The sequence below is a fragment of the Jaculus jaculus genome, chromosome 16 (assembly GCF_020740685.1).
Source record: "Jaculus jaculus isolate mJacJac1 chromosome 16, mJacJac1.mat.Y.cur, whole genome shotgun sequence".
In the NCBI taxonomy this organism is placed as follows: domain Eukaryota; kingdom Metazoa; phylum Chordata; class Mammalia; order Rodentia; family Dipodidae; genus Jaculus; species Jaculus jaculus.
The window spans coordinates 44,017,805-44,035,723 of NC_059117.1; the positions used below are offsets into that span (position 1 = coordinate 44,017,805).

General features: G+C 45.5%; 1 pseudogene; it reads right to left on the bottom strand.

The window, feature by feature from the left end:
- Positions 1-16,230: 16,230 nt before the first annotated feature.
- LOC101609059 lies at positions 16,231-16,641 on the bottom strand (annotated as a pseudogene).
- Positions 16,642-17,919: the final 1,278 nt, after the last annotated feature.

A 17,919-nucleotide genomic window follows, 5' to 3' on the forward strand; every position in this document is an offset into this window, starting at 1 on the left:
CCAGGATTCAGCATGGGCTTCATGGTGTAAGGTGGAAGGCTGGGTCCTATTACAGAGTTGCAGGGTTGAGTCTGGGTTTCATGGCAGAAGGGGGAAGGCTGGGAGCTTTTACAGTGATACAGGGTTGAGGCTGGACTCATGGTGGAAGGTGGAAGACTGGGTCCTTGCACAGAGATCCAGGGCTGAGGGTGGGCTTCATGTTGGAACATGGAAAAGTCGGTCCTTGAACAGAGATCTGGGGTTGAGACTGGGCTCATGGTGGAAAATGGAAGGCTGAGTTCTTGTACAGAGATTGAGGGTTGGGGCTGGACTCATGGTGGAGTGTGGAAGGCTGGGTCCTAGTACATTGATCAAAGGTTGAGCATGGTCTTCATGGGGGTAACGTGTAAGGCTGGGTCCTTGTACACTGATCCAGGGTTGAGACTCGGCAGGTCGTGGAAGATGGAAGGCTGGGTCCTTTCCCAGTGATCCAGGGTTGAAGCTGGGGTGATGGTAGAAGGTGGAAGGCTGGGTCCTTTCAGAGAGGTCCACTGTTGAGGCTGGGGCTAATAGTGGAAGGTGAAAGTCTGGGTCCTTTGACAGAGATCCAGGGTTGAGGCTGGGCTCATTGTGGAAGGTGGAAAGATGGGTCCTTTCACAGTGATCCAGGGTTGAATCTGGGCTCATTGTGGAAGGTGGAAGGCTGGGTCCTTTCAAAGATTTCCAGGTTTGAGTATGGGCTTCATGTGGAAAGATGTAAGGCTGGGTTCTTGCACAGAGATCCAGGGTTGAGGCTGGGCTTTTTGGTGGAAGTTAGAAGTCAGGGTCATTTTCAGAGATTCACGGTTGAGCCTAGACTCCTGGTGGAAGGTGGAAGCCTAGGTCTTTGCACGGAGATCCTGGGTTGAGGCTGGGCTTCATTGTGGAAGATGGAAGGCTGTTCCCTTTTATAGATATCCAGGGTTGTGACTGGGCCCATGGTTGAAGTTTGAAGGCTGGGTCCTTGCACAGATATCCAGGGTTGAGGCTGGGCTTCATGGTGGAAGATGGAAGGCTGGGTCCTTTACAGACATCCAGGGTTCAGCATGGGCTTCGTGGTGTAAGGTGGAAGGCTGGGTCATTGTACAGAGATCCAGGGATGAGGGTGGGCTTCATGGTGGAAAATCAAGGCTGGGTCCTATAACAGAGATTCAGGGTTGAGCCTGGGCTCATGGTGGAAGGTGGAAGCCTGGGTCCTTTCACAGAGAACCAGGGTTGAGGCTGGGATCAAGGTGGAAGGTGGTAGGGTTGGTCTTTTTTCATAGTTCCAGGGTTGGAGCTGTGCTTAATGGTGGAAGGTGGAGGGCTGAATCCTTTTATAGACATCCAGGGTTGAGATGGGGATCATGGTGGAAGTTTGAAGGCTGGGTCCTTGCACAGATATCCAGGGTTGAAGCTGGTCTTCTTAGTGGAAGATGGAAGGCTGGGTTATTTTACAGAGCACCAGGGTTGAGGCTAGGCTCATGGTGGAAGATGAAAGTCTGGGTTCTTGCACGGAGATCCTGGGTTGAGGCTGGGCTTCATGGTGAAAAATGGAAGGCTGGGTCCTTTTATAGACCTCCACGGTTGAGACTAGGATCATGGTGGACGTTTGAAGGCTGGGTCCTTGCACAGATATTCAGGTTTGAGGCTGGGCTTCATGGTGGAAGATAGATTGATGGGTCCTATAAGAGAGATCCATGGTTAAGGATGGCTCATGCTGGAAGTTGGAAGGAAGTGTCCTTTTACAAAGACCCAGGGTTGAGGCTGGGCACATGGTGGAAAGTGGAGGGCTTGGTCTTTTCACAGAGATCCAGGGTTAAGGCTGGGCTTCATGGTGGAAGGTGGAAAGCTGGGTTCTTTACAGCGATCCATTTTAGGATGGGCTTCATGGTGTAAGGTGGAAGGCTGGGTCTTTGTACAGAGATCCAGGGATGAGGTTGGGCTTCATAGTGGAAGATGGAAGGCTGGGTCCTATTACAGAGATGTAGGGTTGAGGCTGGGCTCATGGTGGAAGGTGGAAGCCTGGGTAATTTTACAGAGATAAAGGGTTGAGGCTGTGCTCATGGTGGAAGGTGGAAGGTGGAAGGCTGTGTCCTTTCTCAGAGACCCAGGGTTGAGGCTGGGGTCATGGTGGATGAAGGAAGGCTGGGCCCTTTTGGAGATATTCAGGGATGAGGCTGGATATCATTGTGGAAGTTGGAAGGCTGCGTCTTTGAACAGGGTTGAGGCTGGGATCATGGTGGAAGGTGGAAGGGTGGATCCTTTTACAGAGATCCAGGGTTGAGGCTAGGCCTCATGGTGGAAAGGGGATGGCTGCATCCTTGCACAGAGATCCAGGGTTGAGAATGGGCTTTATGGTGGAAGATGGAAGGCTGGGTCCTTGCACAGAGATCGTGGGCTCCATGGTGGAAGACGGAAGGCTTGGTGCCTGTACAGAGATCCAGGGTTGAGACTGGGCTCACAGTGGAAGATGGAAAGCTGGGTCCTTGCACAGAGATCACGGGTTCAGGGTGGACTCCATGGTGGAAGATGGAAGGATTGGTGCCTGTACGGAGATCCAGGCTTGAGGCTGGGCTTCTGGTTGAAGGTGGAAGGGTGGGACCTTGCACAGAGATCCCAGGCATAGTTGTGTTCATGGTGGAAGAGGGAAGGCTTGATCATTTTACAGAGATCCAGGGATGAGGCTGGGCTTCATGGTGAAATTTGGAATGCTGTGTCCTTTTATGGAGAACCAGGGTTGAGGCTGGGTTCATGGTGAAAGGTAGAAGGCTGCATCTTTGCACCAGGATCCAGTGTTTAGGCTGGGCTTCATGTTGGCATAAGGAAGGGTGGGTCCTTGCACAGGGAACCAGATTTGAGGCTGGGCTCATGGTGGAAGATGGAAGGCTGGGTCCTTGTACAAGTTCCAGGGTTTGGGCTGGGTTTCTGGTTGAAGGTGGAAGGGTGGTTCCTTGTATAGAGATCCCGGGTTGAGGCTGGCCTCATGGTGGAAAATGGAAGGCTGAGTTCTTGCAGGGAACCCTCATTGAGGTTGGGCTCATGGTGGAATATGAATGGCTGGGTCCTTCCTGAGAGATGAAGGGTTGAGGCTGCATTCATGGTACAGAATGGAAGGATTGGTCCTTGCACAGAGATCCAAGGTTGAGGCTCAGCTCATGGTGGACGGTGGAAGGGTTGGTCCTCATACAGTGATCCAGGGTTCAGGATGGTGTTCATTGTGGATGGTGTAAGTTTGGGTCCTTGTATGGGATCCTGGGTTGAGGCTGGGCTTATGGTGAAAGGTGGAAGGGTGGGACCTTTTACAAAGATCCAGGGTTGAGGCTGGGCTTCATGGTGGAATGTGGAAGGCTGGGTCCTTGCACAGAGATCCAGGGTTGAGGCTGTGCTTATGGTGGAAGATGGAATGCTGGATCCTTATATACAGATCCAGGGTTGAGCCTGGGCTTATGGTGGAAGGTGGAAGGGTGGGTCCTTTCACAGAGATCCAGGGTTGAGGTTGGGCTCATTGTGGAAGTTTGAAGGCTGGGGCCTTGCACAGAGATTCCGGTGACAGCCTGACCTTCATGGTGGAAAATGGAAGTCTGTGTCCTTGTAGAGAGATCCAGGGTTGGGACAGTGCTTCATGGTGGAAGATGAAAGCCTAGGTGCTTTTACAGTGATCCAGGGTTGAGGCTGGGCTTATGGTGTAAGAATGAAGGCTGGGTCCTTGCTCAGAAATCCTGGGTTGAGGTTGGGCTCATGGTGGAAAATGAAAGGCTGGGTCCTTTCACAGAGGTCCATGGTTGAGGCTGATCTTCATGTTGGAAGTTGGAAAGCTGTGTCCTTGCACAGAAATCCAGGGTTGAGCCTGGTCTCATGGTGAAAAGTGGAAGGGTGGGTCCTTGGACAGAGATCAGGGCTGAGGCGGGGCTCAAGGGAGAAGGTGGAAGGTGGAAGGCTGGGTCCTTTCAGAGATATCCAGGGTTGAGGCTGGGCTCATGGTGAAAGGTGGAAAGCTGGGTCATTTTATAGAGATCCAGGGCTGAGGCTGGGCTCATGGTGGTATGTGGAAGGTGGGTCCTATCACAGAGATCCAGGGTTGAAATGGGGATCATGGTGTAAGATGGAAGGCTGGGTCCTTTTATGGAGTTCCAGGGTTGTGGCTGGCCTTCATGGTGGCAGTGGAAGGCTGTGTCCTTGCACAGAGATCCAGGATTGAGGTTTGTTTCATGGTGGAAAATGGCAGGGTGGGTCCTTTTACAGAGATCTAGGGTTGAGGCTGGTCTCTTGGTGGAAGGTTGAAGGCTGGGTCCTTGCACAGAGATACAGGGTTGAAGGTGGGCTTCATGTTATAAGATGGATGGCTGTGTCCTTGTACAAATATTCAGGCCTGAGGCTGGGCTCATGGTGGAACAAGGGAGGCTGAGTCCTTGCACACAGATCCAGGGTTGAGGATAGGCTCATGGGGGAAGATGGAAGGCTGCATCCTTGCACAGAGATCCAGTGTTGGTGCTGGGATGGGGGAAGTGGAAGTGTGGGTCATTGTACTGAAATCTGGGGTTGAGGCTGAGCTCATGGTGGAAGGTGGAAGGCTGTGTCCTTGCACAGAGATCCAGGCTTGAGGCTGGGCTCATGGTGGAAGGTAAAATGGTGGGACCTTTCACAGAGATCCAGGGTTGAGGATGAGCTTATGGTGGCAGGTGGAAGGCTGTGTCCTTGTACAGAGATCCAGGGTTGAGGCTGGGATACATGGTGGAAGGTGGAATGATGGGTTATTGAAGAGAGATCCAGTGTTGAGGCTGGGCTCCTGTGGAAGGTGCCATGCTGAGTCTTTTCAGAGAGATCGAGGGTTGATGTTGTTCTCATGGTGGAAGGTGGGTCCTTTTGCAGAGATCCAGAGTTGAGGCTGGGTCATGGTGGAAGGTGGAAGGTGGAAGGTCCTTGTACAGAGATCCAGCATTTAGTTTGGGCTTCATGGTGGAAGGTAGAAGGCTGGGTTCTTTCATATAGATTCAGAGGTTAGGCTTGCACATTGTGGAAGGTGGAAGATGCGCTCCTTTCACAGAGATCCCGGGTTGAGGCTGGGCTCATGGTGGAAGGTGGAAGGCTGGGTCCTTGTACAGAGATCCAGAATTGAGGTTTGGCTTCATGGTGGAAAGTGGATGGCTGGGTCCTTGTACAGAAATCCAGGATTGAGGTTTGGCTTCATGGTGGAAAGTGGATGGCTGGGTCCTTGCACAGAGATCCAGGGTTGAAACTGGGCTTCATGGTGGAAGGTCGAAGGCTGGGTCCTTGTACAGAGATCCAGGATTGAGGTTTGGCTTCATGGTGGAAAGTGGATGGCTGGGTCCTTGTACAGAGGTCCAGGGTTGAGGCTGAGCTCATGGTGGATGGTGTAAGGCTGGGTTCTAACATGGAGATCCAGGGTTTAGGCAGGACTCATGGTGGAAGGTGGAAGGCTGTGTCCTTGTAGAGAGATCCAGGGTTGAGGCTGGGCTTGATGGCAGAAGACAGAGGCGTAACCTCAACCAAGGATCTCTATACAAGGATTCAGCCATCCACCTTCCACCAAGAGCCTCAACCCTGGAACTTTGTAAAGGAACCATCCTTCAACATTCCACCATGAAGCCCAGCCTCAAGCCTTGATCTCTATGAAAGGACCCAGCCTTCCACCTTCCACCATGAGCCCAGCCTCAACCTTGCGTCTCTGAGAAAGGACCTAGACATCCACCTTTCAAAATGAGCCCAGCCTCAAACCTGGATCTCTGTGAAACGACCCACCCTTCCATCTTCAACCATGAGACAAGCCTCAATCCAGGATCTCTGTGCAAGGACGCAGCCTTCCATCTTCCACCATGACCCAGCCTCAATCCTGTTCTCCTATAAAGGACCCAGCCTTCCACCTTCCACAATCAGCCCAGCCTCAACCCTGGATCTCTATAAAAGGACACAGCCTTCCACCTTTCACCATGAGCCTAGGTGCAACCCTGGACCTCTGGAAGAACACAAATGTACACCTTCACCATGAGCCCAGCCCCAACCCTAGATTTCTGTGAAAGGACCCACCCTTCCATCTTCCACCATGAGCCAAGCCTCAAACCTGGATCTCTGGGCAAGGTCACAGCCTTCCACGTTTCACCATGAAGCCCAGCCTCAATCATTCATCTCTAAAAAAGGACCCACCATTCCACCTTCCACCATGAGCCCAGCCTCAACCCTGGATATCTGTACAAGGACCAAGCCTTCCATCTTATACCATGAGCTCAGCCTCAATACTGGATCTCTGTACAAGGACCCAGCCTTCGACCTTCCACCATGATGCCCAGCCTCTACCCTGGATCTCTATGAAGGGACCCAGCCTTCCACCATGAGCCCAGGCTCAACCCTGGATTTCTGAGGATGGACCACCCCTTCCACCTATACCATGAAGCCCAGCCTCAACTCTGGATACCTATACAAGGACCTAGCCTTCCACCTTCAACCAGGAAGCTCATCCTCAACCTAGGATCACTGTACAAGGCCCCATCCATCCACTTTTCACCATGAGCCCAGCCTCAACCCTGGATCTCTGTGAAAGGACCCAGCCTTCCAACTTCTACCATAAACTCATTCTCAACCCTGGAAGGCTGGGTTCTTTCACAGAGATCCAGGGTTGAGCATGGGCTTATTATAGAAGGTGTTAGGTGGGTCCTTTCTCATGGTGGAGGGTGCAAGTTTGGTCCTTTGACAGAGATCCAGGGTTGAGTCAGGGCTCATGGTGGAATGTGTAATGGTGGGTCCTTTTTCAGAGATCCAGGGTTGAGGGTGGTCTCATGTTTTAAGGTGGAAGGTTGGGTCCTTGTACAGTGATCCAGGGTTGAGACTTGGCTCACGGTGGAAGGTGGAAGGTGGGATCTTTTACAGAGATCCAGGGATGAGGCTGGGATACATGGTGGAAGGTGGAAGTTGGGTCCTTTCACAGAGATACAAAGTTGAGGCTGGGCTCATGGTAGAAGATAGCAAGCTGGGTCCTTTTACAGAGGTCCAGGGTTCAGGCTGGGCTTCATGGTGGGAGGTGGAAGGCTGTGTCCTTGTAAGTATATCCGGGATTGAGGCTAGGCTCATGGTGGAAGTTGGAAGGCTGCGTCCTTGCACAGAGATCCAGTGTTGAGCCTGGGCTTCATGGTGGAAGATGGAAGGGTGTGTCCTTGCACAGAGAACCATGGTTGAGTCTGGGCTGATAGTGGAAGGTGGAAGGCTGGGTCTTTGCATAGAGATCCAGGGTTGAGGCTGGCCTCATGGTGGAATGTGGAAGGGTTGGTCCTTGCACAGACATCCTGGTTGAGGCTGGGCTCATGGTGGAAAATGGAAGCCTTGGTCCTAGTACTGAGATCCAGGGTTGAGGCTGGGTTTATGGTGGAAGATAGAAGGCTGGTTCCTTGCACAAAGATCCAGTTTTGAGGCTGGGCTCATGTGGAAGATGGGAGGCTATGTCCTTGCACAGATATTCAGGGTTGAGGCTGGGCTCATGGTGGATGTTGGAAGGCTGGGTCCTTACTTAAAGTTCTAGTGTTGAGTCTGGGCTCATGGTTGAAGGTGGAAGGGTGGGTCCTTCTAGAGAGATCCAAGGTTGAGGCTGGCATTCATCTTGGAAGATGGAAGGCTGGGTCTTTGTACAGAGATTCAGGGTTGAGGCTGTGCTCATGGTGGAATATCGAAGGCTGGGTCCTTGCACAGAGATCCTGGGTTGAAATTGGGCTCATGGTGGAAAATATTAGGCTGGGTCCTTGTACAGAGATCCAGTTTTGAGGCTGGGCTCATGGTGGAAAATGGCAGGCTGGGTCCTTGCACCGAGATCCCCAGTTGAGGTTCAGCTCATGGTTGAAATCTGAAGGCTGCTTCCTTGCACAGAGTTCCAGGGTTGAGGCTGGGCTCCTGGTTGAAGGTGGAAGGCTAGGTCCTTGTATAGAGGATCATGGTTGTAGCTGGGCTTATGGTGGAAGGTGGAAGGCTGGGTCCTTGTACAGAGATCCAGGGTTGAGGCTGTGATCATGGTTTAGTGTGGAAGGCTGGGTCCTTGTACGGATATCCACAGTTGAGGCTGGGTTCATTTTGGAAGGTGGAAGGGTGGGTCCTTTTATCGAGATTGAGGGTTGAGAATTGGCCTCATATTGGAAGATGTAAAGGTGGGACCTTTCACAGAGATCCAGAGTTGATGCTGGGCTCATGGTGGAAGGTGGAAAGGTGGGTCGTTGCACAGAGGTCCAGGGTTTAGTCTGGGCTTCTGGTGGAAGGTGGAAGGGTATAGTGAGTGTGTGCAGAGAATAAAGGACAGAGTTAGGCTTATATCTTAAACATGTTTTAAATTTTTTATTTATTTATTTAAGACAGGTATTGAGGGGAAGACAAACACTTTAATCACTAAGTCATCTCTCTAGCCCCCCCAAATTAAAAATATTCATTTATTGGAGTGATAGCTAGCAGAGAAGGAGAGAGAGCTCCTCCAGCCACTGCAAATGAACTCCAGATCCATGCCCCACATTGTGCATCTGGCTTATGTAGGTGCTGGGTAATCAAACCTGGATCATTAGGCTTCACAGGTATGCACCTTAACCACTAAGCCATGTGTCCAAATCCAGGTTTAATTTTTTTTTATAACTCATTCTTTGGAAGACTAGTACACTTTTATGGAAATACATCAATCCCATCGTTGGTGAGATGCCTCTCAAAGCCCCCAACCATCGTCTGCTGGTTTTATATCCATACAAAGACTTTAGCACCTGAATCAAGATATCATACAGTCCAGCACTGTCCTAAACAGTTGGGTAATGATGAATCAGTAATCTATGTTTTTAGTTTTGCAGATAAAGATCTTTTCAAAAGTTTATTTGCTACCTATATTTTTTTGATTAAATGAACATTCACATTTAAACTTCATTTTCTAAGATTTTTGTTATTTGAGTTATGAGAGTTGCCCTAAAAGTGCATGTTTCATGCAAATCTTTCATCAGATGTCTGAGTTAGAAATATTCTTCCCTCAACTATGGTTCATTTTCATTTTTTTAGTATTATGTTTAGAATTGATATTTTAGTGTTTATAAAGTCCAATGTATCTTTCTTCCGTTTCTCTTCCTCCTTTTCTCCTTTTTTACTATTACTAGTTTGTCTTCAGAGACTATATTTGTGCAGTAGCAAATAAAGAGTTTTCAAGAATTTAAAGCAGAGGAGTAACATATTGAAATAAATAACAAGTAAATTGAAGTAGAAATACATTTAGAGTAGGAAATATCAGCTGTTATGATGAATTACATGTGAAATAAATGAAGATTTATGGAACTTTAAAAACCAAAATTATAGTTTATTAAAATATCATTTTTCTGCTTGTCTATGCTCTGTTAACGATGGAATAGAGTTAATTATGGTCCAAGGTTAGATGACTCCAAAGGGAAATGTGGAGACCTCTGACATAAGGAGGGAGGCCCCATTCTCTCAAGCCCATGTAGCCTGTCTTTCAAAGGTATTTTCTTCCTATGTATTGTGCTTTCCTAGTCAGCTAGGGCATATGAAGTTTTCTACAATGCAATTTGTCCATCGTGTCGATAGGCTGAGCATCCTTAGTGCAAAAATTACTAATCAGTGGCAGGAGAGATGGCTCAGCTGTTAAGGCGCTTGCCTACAAAGTCTAAACACTGGATTTTAATTCCCTAGTGCCCAATTAAAGCCAGATGAACAAGGTGATGCATGTGTCTGGAGTTCCTTTGTAGTGGCTACAGGCCCTGGCAACCTATTCTCTCCCTCCATTCCCCCTCCCCCTGTCTCTTTCTCTTTCACTCTTTCAAATAAATGAATATTAAAATGTTTCTTATTACCTTGAAAAAATTCCTAAAAAGAAATGCTCCCAAAATCTGAAATTTTGAAGTGCCAACATGATACCATATGTAGAAAATTCCATGCCATTAAACTATTTCATCTTCCAAATTATTAAAACATTGCAAAAATTACCTTCACAAAAATTTATTTTAATTAAAAATTTTTTTATTTACTTATGCAGAGAGAGATAGGGGGAGAAAGAATGGGCATAACAGGGCCTCCAGCCACTTCAAACAATCTCCAGATGCATGTGCCACCTTGTGCATTTGGCTTAAGTAGGTACTGGGGAATCAATCCTGAGTCTTTAGGCTTCACAGGCAAGCATCTTAATTGCTGAACCATCTCTCTAGTCCACAAAAAATAACTTTAAACAACTAAAAACTGCTTTAAGATTACATGTACTAAGTGTATATGAAACAAATGAATTTTGTGTTTAGATTTGGGTCTTGCCACTCAAGATAATCTCATTATAAGCATTCCAAATTCCAAAATAAAATTTTACCAGCAATTTCAGTTAAAGAACAGATAGCGTGTCAGTTATTGCTTTATAACTAGCTTCTCCAAATCTCAGGGTTTTAAATTAACCATTATGTATTCATTTACTTAGCGTATGCTCCTGAAGCCCCAACTCTGGCCTTGGAATCAGCGGGGCAGCCCTGGTTTCTGCCTGGTCCGGTGCTATGGCTGCAGACACACTGCTTGGCTGTCTCTCACAGGTCCTGGTGTGGTGGCTGGGATCGCTAGTCTCTGCTCTCTGTGTGCTTGTGGCCTCTACCCTGGGAGCCCAGGGGCCTTTGCTCAGCAGCTGGCAGATGGGGGAGATGCACACAAGCCAAGCTCAGGCTCAGTACCAGCAAATGGCCACCACTGTATTTTGTCAAACGAAGGGAGTCAAAAGGCAGCCCAGATTCAGAGAGGAAGGGCAACAGCTTTCTTGCAAAAGCTTTTTGTGCCTATTTTCTCACCTGAAGTCATGTTTGTGACATGTTCCAGAGTAAGAATCATATCCTAGAGACTCTTCTTAGACAGGAGACTGAGATATTTGTAAGAGTAACTTTCATTAAATTCATTGTTTCTCAAAAAAAGAAAAAAAGAACAAGAAAGAAGAATAATGAAGACAAACACTGTACAATTCAGTTTACACAAGGATCTTGGAGTGGACAAATCATTGGGACAGAGTAGAAGTTACTAGAGGCTTCCAGGAGAGGAGAATAGAGAGTGATTTAGTAATGAGTAATTCATATTTGCTTGGGATAACTAAGAGACTTGGAGATGGAAGGGGACTGATGTTTGTATAACAGTAAGAATGTGTTGTTACTGAATTTATACAATTAAAAGTAATTCATTAGTAACTTTTATATTCAGTACATTTTCCACAATAGAAAATAATTATAAACACTTCAAAGTAAAAAGAAAATTCATGTTTCAGAATCCCTTAGGAGCCTTAAAGTGAGACAGACTTAGAATTTGGAGTGGAACTCCCAAGTCGTGCTATGTGCTTCAGGCAAGGGTAAGAACCATGGCTGAGTGCTGTGCTCTGCTACAAATGTTAAGCAATGACTGACCTTCTCTGGGACATTCCATTTCATTACTCACTATAATTTTCCATAGCACTATTATTTTTCTTTTAGCTGTGCTGGGTTTTCAGATGCATTAAAAAAGGCTAATATCTCTTCCTGTTGCTTTTCTAATTAAAAGCTTATTGGATCTTCAAAGAAGAAATCATATATCCAAATGCAGGTAATAAAATCTACTAATGACCATGAGGAAAACACTGGCATGGGTCAGTGTCTACCAGACTGAGAGACCCTCTGATCAGGCAGAGCCAGGACCCAGAGAGCAGGGCTCTTGCAAACTGAGGATGACCCGGGCGGCGCTAGTGTTGGGCCTGCTCTAGGCTGGACCAATGACTCTTGTGTCCCAGGAGAAGAGACCTGGCCTTTCAGATCATTATCTTGCTGCTTTCCAGCTTCCTAAATCTCTCCTTTCTCTCCTGTTTGCCTTTGTCCCTCCCCTCTGGTTCTTCCCCATAGGTAATGTTTTTACTAGTTATAAGAATCAGCCACTAAGTGGAAAGGGGGGCGGTATTACCATGGGAGTTTTTTTTTTTTTAAATAATCATGGAAAATGTTAATAAAAATTAAAAAAATAAAAACAACAACAACAAAAGAATCAGCCACTAGATGGCACCAAGTGTCTGCACTAAAGCACTCTCTGACAGGCCCTTGGTTTATGGACAGTCTCAACCCTTCCTCTCTTCCACTGTGGGTTCTCAGCCGCTCTCAGCCCTCTCCAGCTTTTCACCTCATTTAAAAAGTTATATTCCAAGCTGGGCGTGGTTGGGCATGCCTTTAATACTAGCACTCAGGAGGCAGAGGTAGGAGGATCACCAGGCGTTTGAGGCCACCCTGAGACAGCAGTGAATTCCAGGTGAGACTGAGCTAGAGTGAGATCCTACCTTGAAAAACAAAACAAAACAACAACAAATTAGATTCTTGCCAAAACGCTTTTTAAAATGTATTTTTTATTGAGAAATTTAATATATGAACATATTGCAAATTGGTCATATTCCCATTGGGTTATGTATACTCTCATGCTCCCTGTCCTCCCTCATTCCTCTGAGGGCCCTTAACAGTGGGGATTTATCTGTATTCATTGTGGGCTCATGAATTCAGCCTCAGAGTACACCTTCCCACTTTGTGGCTCTTAACTTCTTTTATCCCTCACTTCCACAATGTTCCCTGAGCCTTAGAGGGTGTGTTAACAAGTCTCCTTTAGTGTTGAGCTCTCAGCAGCCTCTGATTTTCTGCCTTGATGAGTTTGAAGTCTCCTCAGTGTCTACCACTGTCTTCCTGGAGGAAGTTCTCAGGCTAGCAGTGAGGATAGAACTCAATAATCCACCACTTTCTCTGTAATGTTTCCCAAACAGATGTTGATAGAGATGATTCGTTTCATGCTAGGCAGTCAGCTTTCCTTTCTTGTCATTCTTGGGTCGTTGCTGCCACCTGTAAAAAGCAGGTTCTTTAACCAAGAGTGAGAGTAGCATGGATCAAAGGGGTTAAACATAGCCATTTACAAAACTTTTGATGGGGATAACCTTTCCTTTTAGTGAAAAAACAGTGGGAACTTCCCTCTAAGGTCTATGAACTTCCAAACCATAGGATTCTGACTTGGTACCAGGAATGAATTCCCTCCCACTAAGAAGGCTTCATATCCAAATAGAGAACAATTGCTTACTCCAATACTGTATCTACCACTATGAGGCCATGAATCAGTACCATAGAAATGTACCTCTTGGTTAGCTAATTATAGAGAGAGAAAAAGAGAAAGAGGGAGAGAATTAGAGAGATAGTTTGGACAGAAGCACCCTGCAGGGTTGGAGAAAGATTTCCTGTAAAACCATAGGTCATTGCTAGTAAATCCTAATGCCAGAATTGGGTTCCTTCCCACTCCATAGCAAGCTGTTAGACAGGGAGGCACATGAGGCCCCCAAATAACGCAGGCCATTTACCACAGCATTTGGTTGCCCACCAGAACTAAATGGGAAGATCCTGTTGCTGCAGATACCACAGACTGGTTGCAGAACATTAAGAGATGACCCTGGAACTAAGATGGAAGCCAGGTCCCTGTCGGATAGCTTTCATAGCACTGGAAAGCGTTATGGGACCTGCTTGGAGAGAAAAATCACCAGCAGGCAGTGGATCTTGCAATCTACAAAACCAATCACCAACATTTTTGGCATGATTTTGGAATTAGTGTGTGTGATGTGCTTGGTATGGGGTGGTGGTATAAATAGAAGAAGTTTGTAGGCTCACAAGAATTCTTTGGGGAGTCCCTCCAAGGGCTGGAATTAAACTGGAGAGTCAAGACTCAGAGACCTCATTCTAAGAGCCACTGAGGCCACTGATGGAGGTTTACAAACATTTAATATACCAATAGGTTCCATTTCAGTCTCTCACTGAAACCAGATCTTGTTTAAACCATCATGGAAACCACTGGTTGTTTTCTAGGTGTCTCCTTCACTTCAAACACTGAACACCTTTTCTTCCTTTCCCACACAGACCCACTCCTCTCCTTATATTATGGTCCCATCCTTGTCTATAGCATTTGTACTGTCTACCACATTCATTTCCAAAGCTAAATGGCACCCAGCTTTCTTCTATGATCTGATACCAAAGCCAACCTAAGGCCATAATGGCATCCACTTCTGACCTGCTTCTCAATTCCCTATCTCCTTCTCCTCTCCTCTGGCCTGCATGATGCTGCCTCTGATTGCTGATGTGAGAAGTGTCATTCCAGCTGAACCCTTAACTCAAAGTTGGCCAGGCAAATGGAAAATGGAAATTCTTCATAGAACAATAGGATCACTTTCTAGAGACCTTTAGAGTGTTAGGAAGGGCACTGCTGACATCTAGCAAGGAGGCCAAAGATCCAGTTAAACCCTGACAGTGCACAGGACAGCTCCTGACAACAGATTGTTTTGCCCTCAAAATATTTATTGAGGTTCTGGGAGGAATCTTACTACATTGAGGCGTGGGCAACAAGCTGTGTTAAATAAGTGGACTCACATGGTAGATATTCTTTCATGTCCAGATTGCTTTATTTGACATTATATCCTAGATTCATGTATTTACCTGGAGAAGCAGTTCAATTTCATTGCTGCATAATTTTTAAATTGCATTAATTTTAAAACAAGATGATATCAGTTTATTTACCCTTTTGAGTGTTGATGAATATTTGCATTGTTTTTAGCTTTTGAGTACTACAAACAGATCAATATGTACATCTTTTAGTATATATACATGCACACACATAGATAAGTAGTAGAGTTTCTAGGTTGTAGAATGTATATGTTAAATTTTAGACAATAATTTTCCAAAGTGTCTATAAAAATGTATGTTCCAACAGGAAGTATGTAAGCTCAAAATTGCTTTGCTTTCTCATCAAACTTCAGTAATGATATTTTCAATTCTGGCTCTCCTGGTGGGAATTTAGTGGCATGACACATTTTGTGTAGTTTTAAAGTTTAATCATGAAATTGAACAATGTTGTTTAGTCCTGGGGCTGGACTTCAGGGCCTCATGCATTCTAGGCAAGCACTGAACCATTGGCCTACACTCCTAGCTTTAAGCATGTCAGTATGTGTTCACTTGTCATGTTTGTTCTCAGGTCTCTGCTTTAACTGCCCAATCTTGTATTGATTTTGAGCCACTTCAAAAATATGTCTTGAACACCACTGTCTTAAGGATTATTTATATCTCTCTTCATGTAATTAATTTTTAGTTTCACAGTAATATTGGTATCGCACAACTTTTCAATGTTTTCTTCTGTAGCTATTGCTACTTGGGTTCTATTTTAGAAATCTTAGGCTACCCCAAGTGCATGAAAATGTTCACTTATGCTATCTTTTAAACACTCTCTTAACCTCATTTGTATTTAGGATTTTGTTTCATCTCAGAACTCATGCATGATGTGAAGTTGGAACCTAGATCTATGGCTTTCCATATGGTCATTCAGCTGACCAACACTGTCCTTTCCCTAAAGTGACCCACCGTGCCACTGCCTTTGTTTCCTGTGGCTTCTGTGACCTCCAGTGATTGAAAAATGTTATATCCCCATAATTCCATTGACTAAAAGCCCACAATGAGTATTATTGATCTAAAATCAAGGTGGTCACAGAGAAGTTTTGGGGAGAATCTGTTTCTTGCTGCTTCTAGCTTCTGGTGGTGGCAGCATTCCAGCCGTGGTGAGTTAACACAGTCTCTACCTCTATATTTATCTATTTTCTCTTCTGCATGCATAATCTCTCTTTGATCCTATCTTCAGTCTTAGTTTTTAAAAACATCTTATTTGTATATTAAATTGGCAATTAAAATCATGTATATTTATGCATAAAACATGAGTTTTAAAAATGTGTACATTGTGAAATAGCCAAATTAAGTAACTAACATAGGAATTGTCTCATGGACTTGTCTTTTTGGTGCATGATAAAAACTCTTAAAATATACTCTTAGCAATTTTCAAAAACAAACAATGTTGGGCTGGAGAGATGGCTTAGCGGTTAAGTGCTTGCCTGTGAAGCCTAAGGACCCTGGTTCGAGGTCGGTTCCCCAGGTCCCACGTTAGCCAGATGCACAAGGGGGCACACGCGTCTGGAGTTTGTTTGCAGAGGCTGGAATCCCTGGCGTGCCCATTCTCTCTCTCTCCCTCTCTCTGTCTTTCTCTCTGTGTCTGTCTCTCTCAAATAAAAAAAAATTAAAAAAACAAACAAACAATGTTATAAGTAGCTCTATCACCATATTACAATAGAATTCTCAAATGTATTCTTCTTATCAAACTGAGATTTTTTTTTTTTTTTTGAGAAAGTCACTGGACTTTTTATTGCTTCTAGGGACATGGGACTCAGGAATTCTTAGTGGGACTGGTCCCTTTGCTCTTCACCACTACATGCTTCTGGCTGAGCAGGATGGCACTGCCCTTTTGGATGGCTGCCATGGGCAGGTCGCAGTGGTACTGGTTCTTGCAGATGGTGTGTCTAATGCTGCTGTGAGTGGCCCTCCCATTCTTGATGGTGGTCCACATGTAGGAATGGGCTGTCTTCCACTGGACTGGTCTCTACTTCATGGCCACGACCACCCCTTTGCCCTCAGCAGTGGGCTCCACTGCCATGGTCTTGTGGTGAGTCAGCCCATTGTAGGCGAAGGACTTTCAGGCCTTCTGACTATTGGGCTTGGGTCTGTGTGTCTAATTGTTCCTCTTGATCAGGAAACTGGAGCAATTCTGCAGGACCATCCACTGCAGATGTGTGGACATGGCTCGGGCTCATCATGCAATGGTGACTAGAGACAGAGTCAACCTGATTTTATATCTTTGACCAGTATTTCCCAGCCTCCCTTTGCCTCTGTCTTATAATGACATTTGTGACATTTCAAAACTTACCAACATAATTTCTATACTGACTAGCTGTCACAGTGCTGGGGGCTAAAGTCATCAATAGCCTCTGCGAACCTAGTCAGAAGTTGTTGCAGTTACCTTCTTGTTGCTGGGACAGACGGTCTGGGCATCACCTCTGTCACATCATATGAAAAACAGCAGCAGGAGATTGAGCCAAACTAACAATACTGGCAAGCTAGTAATAATAAACATCAAGGTCCACTCCCAGCAACACACCTCCTCCAGCATGCTCCACCCCCAAATTGCCACCATCTGGGGACCAAGCATTCAGAGTGGGAGTTTATGGGGGACATCTCTTTCAAACTACCCATGGCTAAGAAAGTAATAGGCTCTGGGGGAAGTTATTACTGTTTGTTCAAATGGTTATATTATGCCCACTGAATTGCCCTGTAAATACTTGTATTTGTGCCCATAGGTTAATGCTGTTCTCACTTTTGGCTAGAAAAGCTTGTATTTTCAGGTAGTTGTGATTTTTGGGGAGACTCAAAACTCACCAAAGTCATGAGAAGTGACAGGGGAGTGTTCAGCACTAAATGAGACATCTCTATCACTCCCTTCAAGATACTTGGAGAAAAGATGACCAAAAAAAAAAAAAAAAAAAGTAAACACCAAAGAATGGGGAGGAGTGCATTGGAATGCTAGCATACTCATTATCTCACAGTGGTTGCACAAGTTCTGTGTAATATTAGGGCCAAAAAAATGACATTAAACTTGAAGAGGGATTAGTAGAAAAGAAGCAGAGATTCAGTAGAAGAGGATTAGGGGAGGTGCAACAAAGGAATGTGATAGGAAGTGATTATGATCAGGGTACATTATGTATATGAGTGAAATTGTCAATGAAAAGTTAAAAAAGAAATAAAAAATACTCTAAATAATCATGTTATCTGAAAATTATGATTTATTAAGTCAAAACTTATAGTCTAAAGTAATGCATAACAGATATTGGTAATTTTAAAAATGCATGTCTATATATCCTAAGGGCTCATCTCATTTCCTTAGAAGTAAGTGCTCAACCATGTTTATTGCTGCTCAATTTATAATAGCTGGGAAATGGAACCAGCCTAGATGTCCCTCAACTGATGAGTGGGTAATGAAGATGTGGCACATTCATACAATGAAGTTCTACTCAGCAGTAAA